Genomic DNA, 19,869 nt, shown 5'->3' with positions numbered 1-19,869 from the left:
CAGCAGAGCTAATAAGAAGGGTAACACTTTGTATCAAGTCTTGTTTTATGGAATTGTTTCTGCCCATACAGCACTATTGGCTTCTATATTTGGGGAATCACATTAGAAGGATCCAGCTGGTGTAGTAATTTTATTTCTGTTGATCATTGCAGGAATTGCTGGATGGTACTGAGCCATATGGGAAAATAATTTTTGTCTGGAGTAACAGTTCAGATTTGTCTCACATACCATTGGGCATTCCAATTGTTGTCAATACCTCCCTTTATGGCGTGATATTTAAAGGCATTTGTCAATATTTTACTGGTATTAAAAGGCCACTGTCATAAAAATAATAATAGAATTTGTGCCTGAAAACAATGAGTAATACTAAGTTTGTTAAACCCGGTGCCTTTGTTCCATGGGCTTAGATGGCACCATTGGTGACAAAAAGAGCAAATTTCTTTTTTTAACCAAAATGTGGGTTTTTCTAATGTAGAAAGCACAGTTGTGAAATCTACTTTAGTGGTCCCAGCCACCCTTCCCATGGTTTAAGTGTCAAGAAAAGCACTGGAGATAAGGGGGCACAGAAGCCTGGTATAATCACATCTAATGAGAGCACTCTACAAAGGTTTCCTCATTTCTATAAATCCCTGTTTCCTTTGGTGCTAAGACATGAATTCCAACCTTAGTTTCTAGGTAAGCTCTTTCTTGTTTTGAATACTGTATATGTATATCTTTTTCAGTCTACGGTGATGACATTTAGCAGATCATCATGTTAGCTACAAGTATACAGATTGTATTACAACCCCTCATGTCCTCCGTTTGCCCAGATGGAAGCACATGACCTTTCCCCCTGTTAATGGCTTTGCATTCAGGGTATCTCATTCTGAAGGACGTGTTTTATATGAGGGTAAATTCCTTGTATTTTGTATTTCAGTAAAATACAGTGTGCACTGCGTTCTATACATATATTTACTGTATAGGCACACATGTATAATTTTTACAGGGAAAGCCATGTTCATATTTCATGCTGGGACACATAATTAAATGTACAAAGGGGTAAGTCTCCTGTGGAATAAACAGTGACAGGCCAAGAGGAATGTACTGCTGCAGTGGCAACTGCAGGTCACTTCCCTTGCCTTTTCCTGAACTTGAGGCAACTCAGGTCAGACAGGACTGGAGTCTAGTGATGGGCGAATTTGCGCCGTTTCGCTTCGCCGCGAAATTCGCGAAACGGCGAAAAATTCGCGAAACTGCGCCGGCGTCTCGTTTTTGACGCCGGCGCCCGTTTTTGACGCCGGCGCCCGTTTTTGACGAAAAAAAATTTGCCGCGAATTCGCGCCTGGCGAATAAATTCGCCCATCACTACTGGAGTCTACTAAAACACAATTTTTTTGCACCCCTCCCTGCAGCTGCAACCTAGGTAGCTGCCTACTTTGCCTACCCCTAGTTCTGGCCTTGGGAATAAACCATTAGCTTCCCTAGGACAGTTCCTCTGCTACCCCCACCACAGAAAAACTGCTTCTAGAATCAACTGATATACAGATGTTTGCTCTTCTATCATCTAGACTACTCTCTTACATGTGTTCAGAGAAGGTGACTATCAAGGTCAGAACTAGGTATAGTTAGAAGAGGCACATGCATAGGCTGCAATGGCGATGGTGGAAGCTGTGCATGTACCTCTACTGCTTGCATTCTACTAGTTTTGGCCCTTCTGTAAGCCTGAATCATAAAATGTTCCCATCACTGATGCTGAGCTGTAGGGGAGATTTGTGGCATGAGGGGGGTGCGGGCAGTATTGGAAGCCAAGTTGATGAGCCGAGTGGGGGCATTTTAGGTGATTAGTATGGGGCTTGCCTTGGACAATCCTCACCTCTAGACGGAGCACTAGTTCTGATATATTACTAGGCTGGGTAGACATTTTCCATTTGTATTGATCACTGTGGGCAGTACAATGCAGGCTATGAAGCTATGACCCTAGGGAAAGCTTTGTGTCATCAAATTGCTCTATATCTCTGGCCAACAGTAATTCATTTAATGGAAGAACACAATTCAGCTGTTTCAGTCACCTACCTGTCAATGGTAAGAGGAGGAGGTTCCTGTCTGACCATGGGAAAGAAAGTAGTCCAGGAGCAGGAAGTGCAGAAAATCAGCGCTCCTAACCTGGAAGAATATTGAGGGAATATTAGATTATTTGCCCAGGGGAAGATTCCTAGTGACTCTAAGGGGCAGATTTATCAAAACTAAAATTTAAATGTGAATATATGCCCAAATATTTACTGAAATCTTGATTAGTCTGAATTTATTAAAGAAAAAAATGCAAAAGTCACCAGATAAAACTCAACATCTAAAAGATGACGAGTTTGTATGGAGGCCAGTGGGAATTTTCTTAAGCAAATGTATTTATTTTCACAGTTCTTTAAAACATTTGCCATTTTCTTATTGATGCCATCAAGGTAAAAAAATCTTAATTTAATTTTTCATAGCATGGGTGTGTTAATCTCATTTCTGGAGTTCAACTATCATCTTGCCAGAAATCCAAATATGTTGAATGGCCATCAGCCTCAATTTCTTTCCCATCCATAAAACATTTTTTTCAAGATGATCGTCTGCTCTCATTCCCAATTCTATATTGGGATGGCAATAACTGGGACAGTCCACGCTTCCCAAAGACACTTTATATAAAAAATGGTTTGTCGATATGGTGTCTATTTCATTTCTGGTCATATCCTGTTTCTTATGTGGTCAACGGCAGTAAATAAAAAAAAAATTCCAGTGTCAACCGTTTTATAGCAGTGGATTAGCAGATGGGAGAGTATAAAAGTGTTGGGGTGGACAATGTCTTTATTCTTCATTGGTTGTACATCTAGAGGTAGGTTTTTGTTACTAGGAATGTCGCGGACTGTTCGCCCGCGAACTAATTCGCACGAACATCGACCGTTCGCGTCCGCCGAATGGTCGCGAAAGTCGCGCGACGTTCGCCAATTTGGGTTCGCCTTAGCTGGCGCTTATTTTTGACCTCTCACCCCAGACCAGCAGATACATGGCAGCCAATCAGGAAGCTCTCCCTCCTGGACCACCCCCATACCCCCTGGACCACTCCCCTTCCATATATAAACTGAAGCCCTGCAGCGTTTTTTCATTCTGCCTGTGTGTGCTTGGAAGAGCTAGTGTAGGGAGAGAGCTGTTAGTGATTTGAGGGACAGTTGATAGTAACTTTGCTGGCTAGTAATCTACTTGATACTGCTCTGTATTGTAGGGACAGAACTCTGCAGGGATTTGAGGGACATTTTAGGTTAGGTAGCTTTGCTGGCTAGTAATCTACCTTCTACTGCAGTGCTCTGTATGTAGCTGCTGTGGGCACTGCTTCTGATCTCTCATCTGCTGACTGCTGCCTGTAACCCAATAGCCCTTGTAAGGACTGCTTTTATTTTCTTTTTTGTTTTTTTACTTTGCTACTATAAGAGCCCAGTGCTATTAGTCTAGCTGTGTTGGGGAGTGGGACTGGTGTGCTACTCCTCCTAGTAGTTCACCACTACCAGCACCAACCAGAGTCAAAATTGTTACAAAGTATCTTATTTGCACCTGTTAGCTGTTCTGAGCTCTCTGCCAAAAGCCAATTAAGTTAGAAACTGTTTTTTTTCTGGCTGTTCAGTGCAGAGAAAAGAGGGACTTTCCAGTACAAAAGAGGGACAGGGGGTTGAGTGGTCAAAAGAGGGACAGTTGGGAGGTATGCAAGTGCCACCTAGCTGTGTGAGCTTTTTCACATTCTGTCTAAATAACAATAATAATTCCGTGTCCGTAAACATCACCTGAGTGATGTTTTTACAGCAGCAATAATATATTCCGTATCCACTACTGTATACGTTGCCCTTGCAGGCATTGTTTGCCCAGTCTTTAACCAAGTGCCACCTAGCTGTGTGAGCTTTTTCACATTCCGTGTCCAGAAACATCACCTGAGTGACGTAGTGTGATTTCTGCCCTTTACAGCACAAAACGCAAAGCTGTGTCAACAATGTATTTTTCAGATACATTTTTGCCCTTGATCCCCCTCTGGCATGCCACTGTCCAGGTCGTTGCACCCTTTAAACAACTTTAAAATCATTTTTCTGGCCAGAAATGTCTTTTCTAGCTTTTAAAATTCGCCTTCCCATTGAAGTCTATGGGGTTCGCGACGTTTGCGAACCGTTCGCATTTTTGACGCAAGTTCGCGAATATGTTCGCGAACATTTTTTCTGACGTTCGCTACATCCCTATTTGTTACTTAATCCAAGTATGTTTATTCTGAAGAATACATTCTTAAACTTTTAATTTTTTTATCCAACATCAGGAATTCTATTTCTAATTTTTGAACTTTTTTTTTTAAAAAGAGGTGATTAATATTTTTAAGATGTTTGCAACTGTTTGCAATTTGATTTTAAATATTTTTTTTGTAGATCTTTTAAACTTTGCATTTCTATGCATATTTTTTAATGGCTGGTACTTAAAAAATGTTTATTTTGAACTGTTTGCAATTTTTTATCCAGCAGGAGGAAGTTAGGTTCCACATTTCTAAACTTTTAACGCATTTCTCATTTAACATACGCTTTTTAAGATGAGGTGCATAATATTTTTAAAGCATGAACTCTATTTTATTGAAAGGCAGTCAGAATTGTCAGGTTATTTTTAAACAGATTAAGACACTAATCCCTAACTGGTTTCCTCACTCGATTCATAGTTAAAGGGGAACTATTGCAAAAATGAAAATTTTATATAAGCTTCAGCATATTGAAGTAATACGTTTTCTTAATATAATCAATTCTGTGCCGTTTCTGAAATAATCAAATTATCTTCACTATCCCTCTCTCAGCATCTGTTTCTCTTCATTTTGCCTTCATGCAGGAGTTGGGTGTCAGATATTCATTGACAGTTAGATACAATATATCTTATAGGGGGGGGGATATTTTTGCCTAGATGATGTATTAGAGCTCTTTCTATTAAAATCACCAGACATCATGTCTCTCTACATGCAGGGTTTGTGTAAAATGCAGTTATTTTGTTTGTACTGGAACCAGTTATTTGAGTGAACTCTAATACATCTGCTTGGAAAGGAAGCCCACCCCATAAGACATATTGGATCTAACTGTCAAGGACTATCTGACACCCAACTACTTAAACTTTAATTTTCACTATAGTTCCCCTTTAACAGTTAACCCTGAAGCATTCTTTCTTGTTTTTTGATATTAATTCTTGATATTTCTGCAGATATTTTAGCTTTAATGCATAAAGGAGTTACTCTTCAGTTGAATAGGATGAAATAATTTTTCATATTTACATTTTTTCATCCATTAAACTTGAACTTCTTGTTATGTAGACAATCTAAATGCCATACCTTCTATTTATACTTTCGAATGTAAGAGAAAGGCAAGGATTAATGCTATATATAATACAGTATTGTGTCTACAGTTTAATAAATATATATATATTTATTGCATGGTTTTCATTATAATGTTAATGCTTCTAAATATTTTTTTTTCAGGTTGACATTTTCGTTTTCCATCGCTGAAGGACACACGCTGATTCCTACTGCATCCTGTTTGAACATTAGTAAACTTGGATTTAGCCACCATTTTCTCCCAGAAAACCATCTGTGTATATTTGCAGAAAAGTAGCAAACATGAGTAATGGCCCTACATTTCAATAGCCCTGCAGACCTGAAAAATCAATATTGATTCCTACTGATCCATCACTGCTTGGAAGTAATGTTGGATTTTGCCATCATTGTTAGTTTACAACAATGGATTTTACTATTTTGCTAGAAAACCATAAGCCATGGGTGACGCTGAGATGGCAATCTTTGGGACGGCTTCCCAATTTCTCCAAGTCAGAGAAGGAGAGGATTGAGGCACAGAAGAGACCATTTGATGCGAAGACATACATCTTTGTAATTGATCCTAAACAAATGTATGTCAAAGGCATCGTCCAGAGCAAGGAGGGTGGAAAAGCCACTGTGAAGAAAGAGGACAATACTGTAAGTTTTTGCACTTACATTACTAAACGTGGGCTCCTATTTAAGGTTTCTCATGCTTCCAGAATGAAGGATAAACTTTGGCAGCTTTTTGGTGCCAACGTTTTTTCCTTTCAAAAGCCTGTTCGGGTAAAATTACAGAAATTCAACTTGAAACCCAGCATGACTCACACATGGTTTCCTTAAAGGAAAACTATACCCCCAGAACAATGTAGGTCTCTATAAAATATATTGAATAAAACAGCTCATGTGTAAAACCCTGCTTCATGCTTCATATAAACCATTTTCATAATTATATACTTTTTTAGTAGTATGTGCCATTGGGTAATCATAAATAGAAAATTGCCATTTTAAAAAAATATGGGTTGCCCCTTGGGATCCTAGGATTCATGGTGCACACAAACTAACCAAACAAACCATACATGTTAGGTCACATGAGCCAATTAACAGACAGAGTTCTGTCTTTTGCTTCCACACTTCTTCCTGTTACAGTTAGAGCCACAGTATTGGTCAGGTGATATCTGAGGCAGCACACAGACCATCATGAAAAGGTGGTTCAAGGCAAGAGATGTAACGGCATTATTTGCTAAAATATATATTCCAGTATGGTAAGATTATTTAATATGCCACTTCATTTGATATACAGAAAACTATCTGTTGCTACAGTGAACCCCTACAAGTGGCTTCCCATGTACAACCCAGAAACATTTGGACCTTTGCTGGAAAAGTCAGATTTTTCAGACTTTTCTGCAAAAACCACAAATTTTTCGGTCCAAAATCCCAGAAATCATTGCATAGATCCCCATTGATTTATACAGGACCCTGAGAGCTTTGAGATGCCGGATTTTCAGATTCTGATTTTTCAGACCACCGGACTTTAATAAATCCCGAAAAATTCCGATTTTTTTTTTTTTGGTTTGAAAAAGATTCACAAGTGTAGGGTTTTCGGTCCTTGACCGCCCTTCCACCTGCCACGCCCTTGGAGCCCCTCACTTAGGATCCAGAGATCTCCGGGAGACAAGCAGTACACCACACAAGATATGAGGCAAAACTTGTCTGTTTATTAGCATGTAAAGCTAGATTTTATATTCTTTGCACGCCCCCTATAGCCCCTCCTTTAACCGCATACAAGGAGAGAGAGACAACAAACAGCACAGTTTGCAGAATCACAGGAATAGAGCATGTGTTACATTTAGAAGACGCAAACAAGTTACATAGGGTGGGGGAGGCAAAATGTCAAAGTTACAGAAATAACTAAAGTGCAACAGCTGAAGTTACATACATTTTAGTAACGGTATGCAGTTTCTTCAAGATGTACCTTGCAATTACAGTTACAAGCAATTAACTGTGTAATATAAGAATTTAAAGGTGAAGGCATAAGAACCATGATTTTAAGCATATTCCTACAACAAGAAAAACATTTATTCCATAAATGAATATTTCAGCAGGTTTTTATAGTTATATTAATTCAAGTAGCTTGCCTAGTTTAACCAGACGTTTAGGTAAGGTCCACTATCCCATAAATAAAGGTTGATATCATGTCACATACATTTTGGTGGGTTTGCATAATCAAACACACTATGGCAGGCTCCCTATAACTATACAGTACATTTCTCAGACTCCAAGCAGGACAAAGTATATTTTCTATAAGATTTATGTTATACAGCTTCTTTGATTTATCACTGCTAGATACTGTATATCACAACCAGAAGACTGGAAACCTTCATAGACAATAAAGCCTCTTGTACTGTATATCAAGGTGATTATTTGGTATTTTGTTTCATACAGGGCACCCTGGAGGATCAAATAATTCAGGCCAATCCTCTATTGGAACTCTGTGAGGAATGACAACTCATCCGGCTTTGTAAGTTGGCTCACATCCAAGTTACTGGAACAATTGATTCCACAACTTTTTCTTTAAGAACATGGGTTTCTGTTGATTTTTGTTAACCAACTATCTATTCCTAGTTCCTCAGCAGAATCAAATACAGGTGCTCTTCCGTCCAAAGTTATTGTAGGGAACATCAATGAAAAATAAAATAGGTTGATAGATGATTATTTGCAATACTGCTCTTGTCACTTTAAGCCAAGACCAGTGTTTCCTATAGGGTTGCAAAAGAACAGCACCACCATCTGAGTTGTGCTACTGATAATTGATTTGTTTGTGAAGCAGAATAACTTATTATTATTATTATTTAAGCAAGTGTTTGAAATTTTTGGGCCAGTATCTATTTTAAACTAATATGTTATGTTCCTTAATTAATGATCCAATCACAGTAGATCAGTTGGAGGTTAAGTAGGAATTATTTAAGCAAAAATTTTAAATTTATGGATCCGTATCTATTTGAACCTCCAGTTATCATGTTTCTATTTTGGTGTCAATATCCTAACCACATTTAATGTTTTGTCCATTTTGAATAACTAGGGTAAATTCATCAGAATCCACTTTGGAACTACAGGAAAGCTGTCCTCTGCTGATATTGAAACATGTAAATTTGTTTTTGTGATACTTTTTTAACATATACTTTTTTTAGTACAAATTCTAATCTCTGAACCATTGTGTTTATTTAGATCTTCTGGAAAAATCCAGAGTGACATTCCAGCTATCATACTGGAAATTTGATTGGGGGGGGTTATTTGATAAAAATATTGATTATCTAAAACTGGAATGAATATTAAATATCAAATCAAATTCGAATAGAATTCGATTAAACTCGAATCGAGTTTTTTCGAGAAAAACACGAATGTCCGGAAAAAACACGAATGTCAGGAAGGCTAGTAACATGTTCAAATTGGTCCCTTGACCTCTCCTATTGACATACATGAAGTCGGCAGGTTTTAGGTGGCGAATAGTCAAATTCAAATTTTTAAAGGGCCAAGGTTTGATAAATTTTGAAATTTGAATTATGTTTGTATAATACAGAATTCGATAATTAGCTATTATTGGGCTGTGGGTTCTCCTCTAAAGAACTAATATGCAAAGTTTTCACTGATCTCACATCTCTTGAGGTGCTTCATGCAGCCTTGCCATGAAATCCAGCAATACACCTGGTTATTCATCATAAGTTTTCAAAAAAATCATTTCTTTTTTCATTTTATTATAGTTGCAAGATTCTAAATGCAAGTGCTATTCCTGAGGGACAATTCATTGATAGCAAGAAAGCTTTAGAGAAGCTTGTTGGATTCATTGATGCAGACCACACTCAGTACAAATTTGGACACACTACGGTGAATTATTCAACACTGTAAGCCAATTCCTTGTACCCCCTCCTCTACTTAACCAAATAAATGAATTGAATGAAATATCTGGATTTCTGCTAATAAATGACCCTTAATTACATTCAACAGGAAAATTTAAAAATGTAAACTTAACATGTTTTACCATCAGGTTTTCTTTAAAGCTGGCTTATTAGGTGCAGAGGTTACCTCATGAGAGTTGAGTTTAAGAAGATGATGGAGAGAAGGTATTTCTTCTTTACACTTTAAATCACAATGAAATAGATATAATCTGGTTTGATATTGATGAAGTATGCTCATTTTCAGAGAATTCGTCTTCTGCATTCAGATAAGATCAAGCCTCTCCTGAAGAGCACAGAGTCTGAGAAAGAGATGCAAAACATGAAGGAAAAGTTTGAGCTAGGAGCTTTTGGCAAAATCTAAAGCAAAGAGAAAGGAGCTAGAGGAGAAAATGGTTGCCATTCTTCAGGAAAAGAATAATCTTCAACTGCAAGTTACAGTACATCTGTAAGGGGTTAATTTTAAGCACAATTTATGCAATATGTAGACAATGAAATTCTGAAATTTCCAATAGATTTTTCTAATAAGATGTGTTATGTATATATCTAGGTATGAAAAATAGATCATGATTTGAGGTAAGTTTTATTTCTTTCTAAATAGCCTTTAGATGATAAAGACAGAGATATACTCTAGTGTTTTTGACAGAATTTGAATCTCTTATTCACCAAGTTACATAATTAGAAATTATAGTTAATACATGGGTGGCCTCAAGGGTAAAAGCATTATAAAAATCAATCAATAAGAAGGCAAAATTACATTGCAGTCAATTTTCCCTCTAATTCCTTCTTGGCCATGAGCACAAACAGCTGTTTTCTGGCAAAATAAAACACATGGTAAAAACTCTCACCATGAAACTGAACTGAACAAAAAAGTTTGCTTATCCCTAATTTTAATGTTTACATTTTTTAAAGGATTCGGAGAATCTGGCAGATGCAGAGGAAATATGTGAAGGTCAGATCAAAGCTAAAATACAACTGGAGGCTAAAATGAAGGAATTCAATGTAAGGCTGGAAGATAAGAGGAATCCAATGCAGAACTTACAGCAAAGAAAAAGAAACTAGAGGATGAGTGTTCTGAGTTGAAGAAAGATATTGATGACCTTGGCCAAAGCAGAGAAAGAAAAACACGCCACAGAAAACTTTTACTAAACAGATCACTTGAAGACACCCATGTAATTGTCTTGCGTCTACACCAGTTGCTTTTTTCTAATAGCTATATATATTATTTTTTCTAATACCTATAATATTATTATTATTATTATTAATAAAATGCAGGTTAAGACTGTAGAGATGGCTGTTCTGGATGAGAACATTGCCAAACTCAGTAAAGAAAAGAAAGCTCTACAGGAAGCTCACAAACAGACCCTTGATGACCTTCAGGCTGAAGAAGACAAAGTCAACACACTCATGAAAGCAAAAACCAAGTTGGAGCAGCAAGTTGATGATGTAAGAAGGATTCCAGGTGATAACAATGATAATGATACATGAAAGCTGTTAGTTAAATTTGTGATATATTTTATGTTCCTTCAGCTTGAGGGATCTCTAGAGCAGGAGAAGAAGCTGCGTATGGATATGGAAAGGGCAAAGAGAAAGCTGGAGGGTGATCTGAAGCTGGCCCAAGAGTCTACAATGGACTTGGAAAATGACAAACAGCAGTTGGATGAAAAAGTGAAAAAGTAAAAATGTGGCATAGAAATAGATTCAGTATGAACCAGTGTGGAAGGCAAATCAGTACTGACCATCATACTTCTAACAACTGCATCTTCAAAATCTGGAACTTACTTAAATTATATATTTCTGTTTAACCTTTACAGGAAAGAGTTTGAAGTAAGCCAGTTGCAAAGAGTTGCAAAGCAAGATTGAAGATGAACAGGCTCTGGCTGGTCAGCTTCAAAAGAAAATTAAAGAGTTGTAGGTATACTTTTTTATGTGCTTAAAATTTCTTTTTGTAGAACACACTTCTTTAATATTGAATCAAAATTGTTTTAAAAGTGTGTCTAATGGTTTATGTACTTTGTCACTCACAAAATGATCTATGAACCAAAAAACTACTATGCTATTTGGTCCTTTGGTTCTGCTATTTCTGTGGTTTGTTTAGAGACAATGGCTGAATGGATACTGTTTTTTCATTGCACGTGATTCTGATGTAAATAGTACTAAAAAGCTCAAGTTAAAACTAAAGTAGTCTGTTTAAATTAATAGAGTATGTTTAAGGAATTAATTTATCAGAATTGTTTAGGCTCGCATTGAGGAGCTGGAAGAAGAAATTGAAGCAGAGCGTTCAGCTCGTGCCAAGGCAGAGTGTTTGGAGGAAGCTGGAGGTGCCACTTCTGCTCAGATTAAGATGAACAAGAAGCGTGAAGCAGAATTCCAGAAGATGAGACGTGACCTTGAAGAGGAGGCCACTCTGCAACATGAGGCTACTGCTTCTGCTCTCAGGAAGAAACATGCCGACAGTGTTGCAGAACTAGGGGAACAGATTGACAACCTTCAAAGAGTCAAACAGAAGCCTGAAAAGGAAAAGAGTGAACTAAAGATGGAGATTGATGACCTGGCCAGCAACATGGAATCTGTCTCCAAAGCCAAAGTAAGCTATGAGCTTAGGTTTAGAGTTTAGTACATCTTCACTGCAGGAAAAGTAATCTAAAAGATATATTAATTACATTTCTTTGCAGTCAAACTTAGAAAAGATGTGCAGAACACTAGAGGACCAATTTTCTGAAGTGAAGACTAAGGAGGAAGAGCACCTCAGGGTGATTAATGATATTAATGCACAGAGAGCTCATCTGCAGACAGAAACTGGTGACTATTCTGTATATAAGGTATTGACCTATTATGATGGACACTGGGCAGCTAAACTTCATTTTGTTTTGATCTCTTAGGAGAATTTGCTCGCCAACAAGAGGAAAAAGAATCTTTGATCTCACAACTTTCCAGAGGCAAGCAAGCTTTTATTCAGCAAACTGAAGAACTAAAACTAAAGAGACAACTGGATGAGGAAACAAAGGTAATGGTTTCTTCTTAAAGGGGGGTCACCTTTGGGTTAACTTTTAGTATGATATAGAATAGTCAATTCTAAGCAACTTTTCATTATTCATTCTTCATTATTTTATTTTTTTTATAGTTTTTTTTTTTCAATGGTTTGCCTTCTTCATTCCAGCTTTCAAATGGGTGGTCACTGACCCCATCTAAAATCAAATTTTCTGTAAGGCTACAAATGTACTGTTATTGCTACTTTTATTACTTGCCTTTCTATTCAGACCCTTTCCTATTCATACTCCAGTCTCTTATTCAAATCAAGGCATGTTTGCTAGGGTAATTTGGACCCTAGAAATCAGATTATGGAAATTGCAAACTGGAGAACTGCTAAATAAAAAGCTAAATACTCAAAAACTAAAAAATAATAAACAATGAAAAACAATTTCAAATTGTATCAGACTATGACACTCTATATCTTACAAAAAGTTAGCGCAAAGGTGAACCATCCCTTTAACGATAATTAAATTTGATTTATAAAAACAGAAAATATATACAAAGCTTGTTATTGCTTATTTTTTTAAGGTGACATATTATACAGGAAATCATAATCATCCACTGTCTATATAACTAATGCCTTTTCCTGCTTCACTCAGGCTGCCATGATGAACTCAAGAAGGAACAAGACACCAGTGCTCACCTTGAACGTATGAAGAAGAATCTGGAGCAGACAGTGAAGGATCTCCAACATCGTCTAGATGAAGCTGAGCAACGGGCAGTGAAAGGAGGCAAGAAGTAACTCCAGAATTTGGAGGCCAGGGTACAATTGAAACAGAAAGAATGTTTTCAGGCTTCAGGACTTAGTGGACAAGTTGCAGCTGAAAGTCAAAGCATACAAGAGACAAGCAGAGGAGACTGTAAGTATATTTAATCTAATAATAATTTAATCCCTAATAATATCAATATATGACTTATTTGATTTGCTCTTCACAGGACATGTGACATGCCTATGACTAAGGGAATGCTTTCCCAAAACGCGTAAGGCAATGATGTTACCCACTATGATACAATAAAGACACCTCTTTATACTTATCCGGAGTGCCGCCTGGAACATTTTGCTTTTGTATATAATAATATAATACTATTTATTATAGGTATGGTACCTGTTATCCAGAATGCTCTGGACCTGGGATTTTTTGGGGTCTTTCTGCAATTTGGATTGCCATAACTTAAGTCTACTAAAGAATGATTTAAACATTAATTAAACTCAATAAGATGTTTTGTCTCCAATAAGGATTAATTATATCTTGTTATGCTGCAATCAAGTACAAAGCTCTGTTTTGTTACTACAGAGAAAAAGGAAATCATTTAAAAAACTGTAATTATTTGATTAAAATTGAGTTTATGGGAGATGGCCTTCCCATAATTCAGAGCTTTCTGGATAATGAGCATCCATTTAATGGATCCCATACATGTATTATAATTGTGGAATGCTATCAGTGGTGTGTGTGTGAATAAAGGACAATTAGAATTGAGAATTCCAGCTATTTATATAGAATTAAATTAGTCATACCAAGTAACTGTGAGCAAGATAATATACAGCAATTCATACTTTAATGTATAACTGGTTGCTGTTCAGCTTTTTTTTACATTTTTGTAAATGAGAATGTGAATCTTTACATACATAATTATAAATACTTTGCAAAAGGCCTTTCTCAACTGTGCTCAGGCCCAGATTTGTGGCAAGGCCACAAAGGCCTGGAAATTTTAGGGGCAGCGTGCTGCCCAGCCGCATTAGGCAGGCGCTAGGACTGCGAGGCCTCAATACTCAGATTCAGCTGAGTATTGAATCAAAGCCCTTATATTAGAAAATTATTAAATATGGCATATCTGTTCAGTGATTCAAAGTTGGATGTCATTAAGGGTAAGATTAGCTTTGGTCAGAGTCAGACACTGAGGGGGTTATTTACTAAGCTCTGAATACCCGAAATCCGAAAATTTGTGATTTTTTTTTTTATAAAATCGGACTTTTAAAAAAATCACGAAGTTTTCGGAATTTATTATACCCCGAGGGCTAAAAAGCCCGAATATAAATACACGACATCTTAAACCTGTTGAGGTTGCATAAAAGTCAATGGGAACAGTCCCATTGATTTTTGGTTGTGTCTGGGGTTTCGGACAATTTCACAGTGTTTTCGGGTGAAAACTAACGGGGAAAATTCGGGGGAAAAATCGTGAAAATCTGCCAAAGCAAATTTTCGGGAAAATGTAATAATAAAGAAGCTTTAAAAACCCGAGCGGGTTAGATCGGAGTTTGTAGCAGCCGATATTGAGATAAATTCGGACCTTGATAAATAACCCCTGAGTATTGGGCTGAATCCAAATCTTGCAAATAGTACTTATCATGGATTCAGTGCATCCCAGGTTCCCATGGCTCCTCTTGAAAGTCTACAAACAATTTTTGCTATTTTAAAATAATCATATAAATTGCATTCAATAAACTGCTTTGTTGCCTGATCCAATCCTTTTGTCTGTTTTCCTCTTTTAGAAAGCAGAAGAGTGAAACCTGCACAGACTATTTGTAAAAGTTGTAAAAAGACTTCTGAATAAAGAAACTTTTTTTTATGTATGTAGTATGTGTAGTGTTCGTTATGCAAATAAATCCTTTTGGGATTTAGTCATATCGTCTGATTTCTTATCCATTGAGTCCCAGTGTTTCTGAAGATATTTTATAAACACATGTTAAATAATACGTCTTAAAACTGGGTCAGTTTGTGGAGCCCATTTGAAACCTCTCCTGGAAAATTATATCCTGTCTTTTGCTAGAACCTACTTACGTTTGAAACACTGATGCCTATACTTCATTCTCTCTGCTCTCTGAAATAGGGCAGAAACTTGGCAAAGCAGTATAATGCAGCCTGATTGATCAAGAGTTCCCCCTAGTGCCTCTATCTAGTTATGTTGTTTTCCAACTCAATGCACCTTAAGTTCCACTTTGTTAGGACTTGTGCACAGTCAAGAAGTTGACCTGATCTTCCTATAATTAAGAAACACAAAACAATTTAATTATTAAAGTATAATTGGACAATTTCTAGATAAGGGCTGTTCACCTGGCCCTCCAAGATGTGACCCTCCAAGACATTTTTTTAGCACCCACGGTGCTCAAGAGAGCTCCATTGTATGACATCAGCAATTTATTATAATTGATATAATTCAGCACAAGCAAACGTTACAGATACCCTGCGTGAGTTTCCTAACTATGGGTTCTGAGCCAAAAAACATCAACATTTTCTGTAGATTTACCCTAAATTTACCCGAACAGGCTTTTGGAAAGCCTGTTTTTCAAAAACCTGTTTGCTTACATTTTCAGAAATATAAGATTTTCAGAAAATGTTGATATATACAGGTATATTAATTTTAAAGCAAAAAATAGCCACTTCTGGCATAAGGCAATATATTTTACTTCCTTCCAATTACAGAATTCTAGCACTTTGTAGAGTGTATAACAAAGGTAATTTTATATTAATGTCTGACACACAAAACCCTGCACACTTTTCTTGCACAAATTCTACAGTGCTGTAAAGTAGAAGGTGTATACTCCAAGCATACCAATTACATACAAAGACTGATTGAAACAGAAAGTAAGAAAACTGCGCCCAGTAGGATCTACAATCTAAATTGAGATGGGGGTATGAGAAACTTTAAAAACATTATGCGTCTAGCTAAACACACAATTTAATTTTGGTAACAGCTGAAATTTTGAAACAATTTTTAGACGACAGGAATTTGCTCGCAGACCATATTATTTCACTCCTAGCCACAGATATGACAAGGTGATTAAATGTTTTAGGGGATGAAACCCTCCCTTTATTAAGAATGTATACAAAAATGCAAGAAGCATTTAACGCTTATAACCTACAACTAGTGATGGGCGAAAAATTTGCAAAATGGCAAAAAGATTCGCGAAAATGCATTGAAGTCAATGGGCGGCAAAATAATTTTGATGCGAGCGACAATTTTAATACGCATGATTATTTTGCAGAATGCATAAATGGACAATGGGCGTCCGAATGATTTTGTCATGACGTGAAAATTCCATGCCTGGTGAATTTATTCATCCATCACTATCCACAACCTCAGATTTAAAAAAGAGGCTAAACGCATATCATTACATAATGGCCCGTGTGTCCATTTGTGAATTTTCAGAGCATAACATTTTCAGCACATATTGTCCACTTTAAAATCCACAATAACATCGATTTTGGTGAATCCATATTCGAAAACTACCATTAGGGATGTAGCGAACTGTTCGCCGGCGAACTTGTTCGCGCGAACTTCGACCGTTCGCGTCCGCCGAATGTTCGCGAACGTCGCGCGACGTTCGCATTTTGCGTTCGCGTTCGATTCGAATACAAATCGTTCGACCATTCGACCATTCGAATTCCTTCGACCGCTAAAAATCGAACGATTTCCATTCGTTCGAACGATTGTAAGCATTCGATCGAATGAAAAGCATTCGATCGAATGCTTCGATCGTTCGATTCGAATGAAAATCGTTCGATCGAACGATTAAAATCCTTCGATCGTTCGAATCGAACGATTTTAGCGGGTGTTCGAAGTTCGCGAACTGTTCGCGAACGTTCGCATTTTTTGCCGGTGTTCGCGAACGGCGTTCGCGAACACCAAATCGGCAGTTCGCTACATCCCTAACTACCATGACCCTCTTAGCTTGTTTATAATATTGCTAAGAGCCAAAGAATATGGCTTCAGTTCAGTGTTACTCTCCTACTTCTCAACAGCAGTGAGCAGCCTTTCATTTACAATGTGATGTTGTACAAAGAATGAAACGTTGAAAAAAATGATAAAGTTAAAATAATGAAGCCCTACTTATTCTTGCTGCTTGTTGTGACAAACCAATCCAATGAGTTACTGACATGCACATGGTTATGTATTAACATATTAACGTATGTTTTTGTAGTAGGCATACACCAGCCCACCAATCTGTAAGGGTTGTTTAATTTCCCCTTAAACATCAACGTCTTTCTAATTTTGTGTCTTACTTTTATCTATACTTTATTTTAAATAAAAATTAAGAAAAATAATACAGGCATGGTGGTACAATGCCATTCATACAACAGCCCCTAGTAGGGATCAGTGGCATAACTACTGGCAGGGACTGTTAGGAAATGCCCACCCCTCATTCATAACACGGACAGGGACTATAGCAGATCTATAGGGAGCTCCAATAAAGAGGCAATTTATAAAGATAATTTTTTGACCTATAGTAAAATGTTATTCATTATTGCCAACAAGACTGGACGGTTCTTTTGGATATGCTATATGTCTCCTTTAAGTACAAACCTACTACAAGATAGAGCCCCTTAAGAAAAGTAAAACCCCTTAAAAAGTGATCAAATGCACAATATATACCTTTTTATTTTATTTATTTATTTAAAAAATACCTTTTTTTATTATTATTATTTTTTTATTATTATTTTTTTAAAAATAACCTTTTTATTCTATTACCTTTAAAAATGAAACAGAATAACATTTATAAGCATATAAGCTCATATGTCACAAGTACACGCAAACAATCATATTACCCGGGTACTAACACACACAATCGAGTTACACAATACTATATTTGGACGAGAGTAAAGTTATTTATAATAAAACGTAACACCCTCTTATCATCCCATGGAGCCACACTCATTGTCACTGCCCATTTCCCTTGAGCTTTCCTCCCACATTAAAGGATTTATTTTTCTACACATTAATTTTGCCACTTTTGGTGATTTTGTTGGTTTAGTAATTAAGTTCGAAAATCTCTACATTGTGTCTGATGTGAGAAACAAGGGAAACAACATGAGGCCAACATGATCATAATTATTCCAAAATTTAGCTAAAAAAACATCTTGTTCATCATAAAACCTTATAAAACAATGATAAGATAAAGAATGATAGATAACGAAAGTTGTTACAAGCATATTGGAGCTTCCAGAAACAAAGCCAATAGTCACCATGGTAAACCATAGAAAACGTAAAAATAACATTAATTCATTAATTTTTTTAAATTCAACTTTATAAAATTGGATATATGTTAAAAATTCCCTTCCATTGACATACTGTAGTAACATAGTAAGTTAGGTTGAAAAAAAGCACACGTCCATCAAGTTCAACCTTTTAACTCTGTTTTAATCTGCCTAACTGCCAGTTGATCCAGGGGAAGAAAAAAAAAACCCCATCTGAAGCCTCTCCAATTTGCCTCAGAGGGGAAAATATTTCTTCCTTACTCCAAAATGACGGACTAGTCCCTTTGTGTGATATCCCAGTGCTGGGTGTTGTGGAACTGGAAAGCGCACACAAAGATGCCAGACTGCAGGGTAGAAGTCAGCTTTATTCCTGACTGCTCTCTCCACACTGTTTGCTCCTCCCCCTTCACTTCCCCTTCCTGTGTCCATAACCTTTCTCATTACTCCACCCAGTGCTAAGCTGCTAATGCATATTAAACTGAACATTTAACATCACAGGAATGGATGGAACAACATTACATCCCTCCCCCACCTTACAGAAACAACAAAATAAACTGCAACAAACTAGATGTGAGTGCTCAGAAGAAGAATGTTTTTGAAAAGTCAGTATCAAGAGCTTTACTGAAAAACAAAGTCTTTGAGGTGATCTGGCAGTCTTCGATTTGTTCTATGTGGATAGCGCTGAGCTATACCAGGCTGTGGATCCTCTTGTACAGATGGTGCTTGAGTTGTTGTAGGTACTCCAGAAGACATATCGCCAGGTGTGTTTGAAGTTGAACTGGTGTTCATTTCTTCATCATCTTCATCATAAGCCTTTTGGTCTGTTCCAATAGAGTGGCCTTGAAGTTTCTAGAAGTGGGATATATTTCTAGTTACTTGCTGTCCATTACGCTGAGCAGTAACCACGGTACCCTTGACTTGGGTAACTAGTTAGGGTTCAGGATGATATGGTGAAGATAACTTGCTGCCAGGTCTCACTTTCTTGACAAGAACCCATTCACCAACCTCCATGGTTATTATTTTTCTGTGACGGCCACCCTGATCAGCATATGTTTTCATCCTCTCCTTTGCAGCAGCATCATTATGTGTAATGGGTGTACTGGCTGACGTTCGAGGGAGAATTGGCCGTTTGATATGCAACGGTCTATTAAAAAGTGCCATTGCTGGTGGTGTGCCAGTGGAAGAATGAGGTGTTGCTCTGTACTGTCGGAGGAATTTGCATAATTCTTGTTGAAAATCCTTATGTTCTATGGTAGCAATCCTGAGAGTTTTGTTGATGGATTACATGAACCGTTCAACCTCACCATTGGCCTGAGGCCAGTAAGGAGTAATTTTCCTGTGGGTAAAGCCTAGGTAGGTGGCGAAAGACTGAAAGTCTGTACTACTGAAAGGAGGGCCATTGTCAGTCTTTACAGTTTCTGGTATACCATATTCAGAAAAGATCTTGTCTAATTTGAGTATGACAGCTCTGGCTGAGGTTGCCGAGACAGTTTCAAGTACAGGAAATCTGTAAAAATCATCCATGACGACTAGAAGGTAGGAATGGTCTTGCAGGGAGCAGAAGTTAACACTAACTGCA

The 19,869-nt window shown here is 37.3% G+C and overlaps 1 long non-coding RNA gene and 1 pseudogene across 1 annotated transcript; both read left to right on the top strand.

Annotated features, from left to right (window-relative positions):
- The first annotated feature begins 2,633 nt into the window (after positions 1 to 2,633).
- Positions 2,634 to 9,598, top strand: LOC121398134. Its single transcript, XR_005964126.1, has 6 exons — positions 2,634 to 2,851; positions 5,498 to 5,989; positions 7,775 to 7,850; positions 9,091 to 9,231; positions 9,375 to 9,450; positions 9,530 to 9,598. It is a non-coding gene; the product is annotated as an uncharacterized LOC121398134 (long non-coding RNA).
- A 382-nt stretch (positions 9,599 to 9,980) lies between these two features.
- Positions 9,981 to 14,883, top strand: LOC108701819 (annotated as a pseudogene).
- Positions 14,884 to 19,869: the final 4,986 nt, after the last annotated feature.

This window comes from Xenopus laevis, chromosome 9_10L, assembly GCF_017654675.1.
Source record: "Xenopus laevis strain J_2021 chromosome 9_10L, Xenopus_laevis_v10.1, whole genome shotgun sequence".
NCBI classification, from domain to species: Eukaryota; Metazoa; Chordata; class Amphibia; order Anura; family Pipidae; genus Xenopus; species Xenopus laevis.
Note: the sequence above shows the minus strand (reverse complement) of the source record. Positions and strands in the feature narration are given on the sequence as shown.